Here is a 6,044-nt window from a genome sequence, read left to right as displayed (position 1 = left end):
TGCCCCACTAGGGAGAGAGAGAGGCAGGCTGGGCGTATGGATCCACCTGCCAACACCCATGTTCAGTGGAGAAGCAATGACAGAAGCCAGATCTTCCACCTTCTGCTCCCCATAAAGAATTTTGGTCCCTGCTCCCAGAGGGATAAAGAACAAGGAAGCTTCCAATGGAGGGGATGGGACACGGAACTCTGGTGGTGGGAACTGTGTGGAATAGTATCCCTGTTATCTTACCGTCTTTTTCATTATTACTAAATCACTAGTAAAAAAGGAAAGTCATGCTGTTTTATGTAATTTTATTTTTATTTGCAATTAATAAATTTACAAGATTGTAAGTAAGATGACATGGTATAATGCTGCGTCTTAGCCATCATCCAAGGTCTTTGTCTACCTCTCAGTAATAATCCCCAGAGTTCTCACAAAGTCAGTTTGTTTGCTTTTTGGGTTAGTTAAAACAAAGTTGGGGGGAGTTGCTTGTTTGTTTTTGCAAGTTCAAGTGTTTCAATTCTCTAGATTCCATATGAGTGAAACTAACTGGTAGTTATCTTTCTTTTTTTTTTTTATTTCACTAAGAATAATCATCTCCAGTTCCATCCATTTTTGTCCCAAAGAACACAATAGCATTTTTATTACAGAGAAGTATTCCATGGAGTATAAATCCCATAACTTCTTTATCCAATCATGTGTGACTCACATTTACGCTGCCTCCACCCTTTGGCTAGTCTGACTAATGCAGCTATGAACGTAGAGGTGGACTTGTCCCTTTGACTTTGTATTTGCATGTCCTCTGGATAAATGCCAAGAATACTACTGCTGGCTCTTAAGACGAGTCCATTCTTATTTGTGGAAGGACTCTCCATACAGTCTTCCAAAGGGGCTGCACCACTCTGCTTCCCACCAGCCGTGGAGCAGGGTTCCCTTTCCTGCACAGCCTCTCCAGACCTGTCATTCATGCTGTACTGCTGTCAGCCAGTCTCTCGGGTGTGAGATGGAGTCTCATTGTGGTTTTAATTTGCATTTCTTCAATGTCAAGTAAAGTAAAGCAATTTTTTGGGTTTTTAAAAATTTTTTATTATCTTTATTTATTGGATAGAGACTGTCAGAAATCGAGAGGAAGAGAAAGACAGAGAGAGAAAGACACCTGCAACCCTGCTTTACCACTTGCAAAGCTTTCCCCCTGCAGGTGGGGGCTCGAACCTGGGTCCTTGAGCATTGCAACATATGCACTCAATCAGGTGCGCCACCACCCAGCCCCAGAAGTAAAGCATTTCTTCAGATGTTTGTGGACCATGTATATTTCTTCTCTAGAAAACTATTCAGTTTCTTGGCCCACTATTTTTTAATATTTATTTATTTTTATTTATTCCCTTTTGTTGCCCTTGTTGCTTTTATTATTGTTGTTATTGATGTCTTTGTTGTTGGAGAGGACAGAGAGAAATAGAGAGAGGAGAGGAAGACAGAGAGGGGGAGAGAAAGACAGACACCTGCAGACCTGCTTCACCGCCTGGGAAGTGACTCCCCTGCAGGTGGGGAGCCGGGGGCTCAAACCGGGATCCTCACGCCGGTCCTTGTGCTTTGTGTCACCTGCACTTAACCTGCTGCGCTACCGCCGACTCCCAGGCCCTATTTTATTGGGTTTTATTTTTCAATATTTTTTTTTAGCTATGTGAGTTCTTTATCACATAGTTCTTTATAGTTTATTGATGTTCGATATCAATCACTTGTCAGATGTGTGGGCTGCAAATATTTTCTGAACCCTTTTACTAGTTGCCTGGTTACCCTTGTGTAGTTTTTTTTTTTTTTTTTTTTTGTGATGTGCTATCTTTTCATACAACTCTGATCTCATAATAGTAGTTAAGGTACAAATCTCTCTCCTGATTAAATCAAAAATTTCTCATACTTGTATGTGCTAAAATTATTCCAGAGGCACTTTATTAAAAGGGGAATCATATTTTATTTGAGGTGAAAATTGCTCTACTTAAACAAAGAATCACACCTTCATTATTTTCAAGCTAACTAACACATTTGTAAAAATGTAAATTCATAAAGTGCCTTGTAGAAAAGCATTAAGTGAATAGCTGTAACAACAACAGCAGCAATAACAATGAAGAAAAAAGCATAAACAACTAATATTTATCATGAGCTTTCTATCTGCTAGGTAAGTGTGATAAAAAGGTTTATATCTACACTGCTTCATTTCTGTCCTATCATAAGCAGTTCAAGGTAAGGTAAGGTTTTTATTTGCATTTTCAAAAGAAACTTGTTTTTGTTTATTTTACCAGAGCACTGCTCAGCTCTGGCTTATGGTGGTGCAGGGGATTGATCCTGGGACTTTGGAGTCTCAGTCATGAGAGTCTGTTTGCATAACCATTATGCTATCTACCCCTGTGCAAAAGAAACTTGTTTACAATAAACCAAACAATCTGTAATGCAGACTTGCCTAACTCTACATGCACTGGTGCCCCTGTGCTGCAGTGAGCATGTGCTTGAGATTCATTTTCTCTCACTCAGTCATTCTTTCCTGAATTTATTCAGCAATCTTTATCCAGTGCTTAGAATCTTCCAACAATCCTATATGCCAGAGACATACCATTAAATTAACATTAAAAAAAATAGTTATTAGAAATTAAGAGCACGCACACAGTCTCTGGAAAGCCAAAGAGAAAAGTAGTAGTCACACTTGTAGGAGCGGGGAAGCTTCACCAGCAGTGAATCAGTGCTGCGGGTGTCTCCCTGTCTCTTTATCCTCTCTCAACTATTCTCTGTCTCTATGCAAAATAAATTAAATGAATAAACGTGTAAAAAGATTAAATATAGGGAATCGGGCAGTAGCGCAGTGGGTTAACTGCAGGTGGCACAAGGACTGGTGTAAGGATCCCGGTTCGAGCCCCCTGGCTCCCCACCTGCAGGGGAGTCACTTCACAGGTGGTGAAGCAGGTCTGCAGGTGTCTGTCTTTCTCTCCCCCTCTGTCTCCCCCTCCTCTCTCCATTTCTCTCTGTCCTATCCAACAACGACAACATCAATAACCACAACAACTATAAAAAAGAGCAACAAAAGGGAATAAATAAATATTTTTTAAAAAATTTTTAAAAGATTAAATATAAATAAATCTTTAAAAAGGAGAAAAGTAATATTTATTTTAAAATAACTATAGCAATAAAGAGTAGGAAGAGGAAAAACATATCCAAGGGGTGAGAGGAATACTTGTGACAGAACACAGGTCTTGTGTGTGGGGTCCCAGACTCACACCCAGACACCTCATGAAATAACGGCACACTACGCTGGCCTCTGTCTTTTAGAAGAATATGGAGCAATTTTAGTGCAGGCATAATACAGGAAAGGAAACAGAAGCCTCTCGGTTTATATCACTTCACAGGCTCCTCGGATTGAAGTACACTGGGGACAGTAACAAGATGGTGAAACCGTGCCCCATATAAGGCAAGGGACCGTAACCCGGGGACCTGAGGCACATGCCCTGGGAGCCAAAGGCACCACTGTGCGGGTTACTGAAACTGTTTTTGACCATCAGTTGACTCAAAGACCTGAAAGAACCACCTTGGAAGTAGTCCTGGCCTGTCTTTCTGTCAAGGCAAACATCTGAAGACCCATGTAACCTCTAGCCATATGGATTCTCCAACTCTCCTCCTACTTAACAAGATAAATTCTTCTTCTCTGTATAAATGTTGCTGTAAGATAAAGATAAAGGGGAGTCTGATTTTCATAACAAACTGCTTGCTTGCTGCTGTGGGCTAGGAAGACAAGCAGTTCCCTTTCCTGCATGAGCTAGTGTGACGATCTGATGCATTTGGTATAAGATGGCACAGCTTCAAGGGTCCATTTTGCAGGCTATCTCGGACACTATTCACTAGAAATTCTGGAGAGTATTCCAAAAATACTGCCTGAATTTCAGCCTCCCCACCCCCTTTCATGTCTCTGATTCTTCTGTGTAATATCTTCAATAGAGTTCACCATATATTGTATGTTTGAGCGCAGTGATTGTGTCTGTAATCTCCATGGAACTGTTGAACAGAAATATTCTACCCAAGGACAGTAGCAGTCAAGAGTCAGTGTAAATGTGTGTGTGAGCTGACAGTCGTAGTAAAGCCTGTAAGTAGGGTAGGAACTTTATCTTCTTCTGACTGTATATTTTACTGCTGATTGATTTTTAAAGAATAGGTTACAAGATTAGCACGTGGAAGCAAAAGCCGTACTGAAATTACTTTTTTATGGGAATTTTCCGCACAACTATTAGACCTCCAATGAATGTTATATCTTTCAGCTTGCTAAATATGTTTCCCTACTGGGGCTCAAAATTCTAGTTAACAACTCTATTTACAGTTGATAGAGAGTGTTGGGAAGGCAGCACCGGCCTGTCCCACAGTCTATGTGATTCTGCAGATAAATCACCCAGACGAAAGGTATGCAATCTTAAAATGATCTATCACAACTGAAAGTCATATATCAAGCATATAAAATAGTCCAGGATAATTCATGTGCCAAGTAATAAATTACACATGCATATCAATGCCACAAGTAATGCAACACCTCATAAAAAACAAGCTTAAAATTCTTAAAATATATGATTAATGAAACTAGCCCAGCCAGAAAAATATATATTACACTGCTTACACTAACCCATACATCATACCCAGGGCTCTGTGCTTCTGAGAAATGGCATTTACATACACAGTATCAACAGTGCAGATAAAAGATTTCTTGCACTGAAGTCCAATTCTTTGGGTAGTGATTCATGTCCCACTTTTTAAAATGGTGATTTACACTAAAGTATTTCCCATAAAATATTTAATACAGCCTACAATTATTGCCAAAACTATGTTCTAACCCTCTCCATCAGGATATCCACGGAAATGCTTCCCCAAGCAATAATAAATGTGTGAACTCTGATATTTTACAATAAAATGACAATAATTCAAGCACAGAAAATCCTTGTGCTACAAACCGGAACCTTCTCGTCAGCCGACCCATCTGCTGCAGAGACCCACAGCCAATTAATTACGCAGACTGCTAGAACCCCTAGCTTCACATGAGTCAGAGCTGTCCCAGTCTGTGGTTTACACTGCCCCTCCTATTCATGAATAAAACCCAGAGCATGTTTTTGAGGAAGTCCTTATTAGTGATGACTGACACTTTTTAATTGTATTACTGATTTCATATTGATTTCCCAAATTACAAGATAACAGGGGTCCAACTCCACACCATTCCCACCACCAGAGTTCTGGATCCCCACTCTCTCCACTGGAAGCTACAGCAGTTCTCCTAAGGTTGCAAATATGGGTCAACTATTATTTCTACAACGATCTGTCTAGACGTGTATATGTTTGACCGGTTCTCCTGCTATGGTCTCATTTTCTCTTTCTTTCCAAATCACACCTACACCTGTTACTACATCCAAATGTGCCTCCCTTTTCCCCTCTTCTCTCTCCGGGTCCTGATGGAGTTGGAGTTCAGAGCCCTCTGGTCATCTTCCCCCTAATATTTCCCCCTCTGGGAGGATGGACCAGAATTCTTTATGGGGAGCAGAAGGTGAGAGTTCTGGCTTCTGTCATTGCTTCTCTGCTGGACATGGGTGTTGGCAGGTAGCTGACAATGTTTAATCAGCCTGACGCTGTTGCTCCTGGTTACAACAGTGAGAGTGATCCATACTGTACTCCCCGAACCTCATCTCCTACCGGGGTCAGTGGAGCCTAATCCTGGCCAAATGCAAGGCTCTGAGTTTGAGTCCTAGCACCACATGAAACCGTAGGAGAACTCAAGAATGGTGCTGAGATGTGAACTAACTCTCTTTCTCTCTCTCTCTCTCTCCCTCTCTCTCTCTCTTTTTCTCTCTCTCTCTCCTCAAAAAAAATCAATCTCCTACCCATATTTGTCCCAGAAAATGTATCACTTTCTTCATGAGTTAGGTAAGACTCTGGAGTCTCTTTTCCTGCTTGTTTAGATTATTTGGAGGAATCCCTTATTAGTGATAACTGGCATAGACCTTTCAGATTCTAATTCTTTGTCTGAAATTTGATTAATTGAACTGCTT

The 6,044-nt window shown here is 40.7% G+C and overlaps 1 long non-coding RNA gene across 1 annotated transcript in view; it reads left to right on the top strand.

Moving 5' to 3' along the window:
* The window catches only part of LOC132533509 (uncharacterized), a 545,842-nt gene that overhangs the window by 68,970 nt on the left and 470,828 nt on the right, over nucleotides 1–6,044 (top strand). The gene's annotated exons all lie outside the window — the stretch shown is intronic.

This window comes from Erinaceus europaeus, chromosome 16 (genome assembly GCF_950295315.1).
Source record: "Erinaceus europaeus chromosome 16, mEriEur2.1, whole genome shotgun sequence".
NCBI lineage: Eukaryota > Metazoa > Chordata > Mammalia > Eulipotyphla > Erinaceidae > Erinaceus > Erinaceus europaeus.
This window is presented reverse-complemented; position numbering and strand designations above follow the sequence as displayed.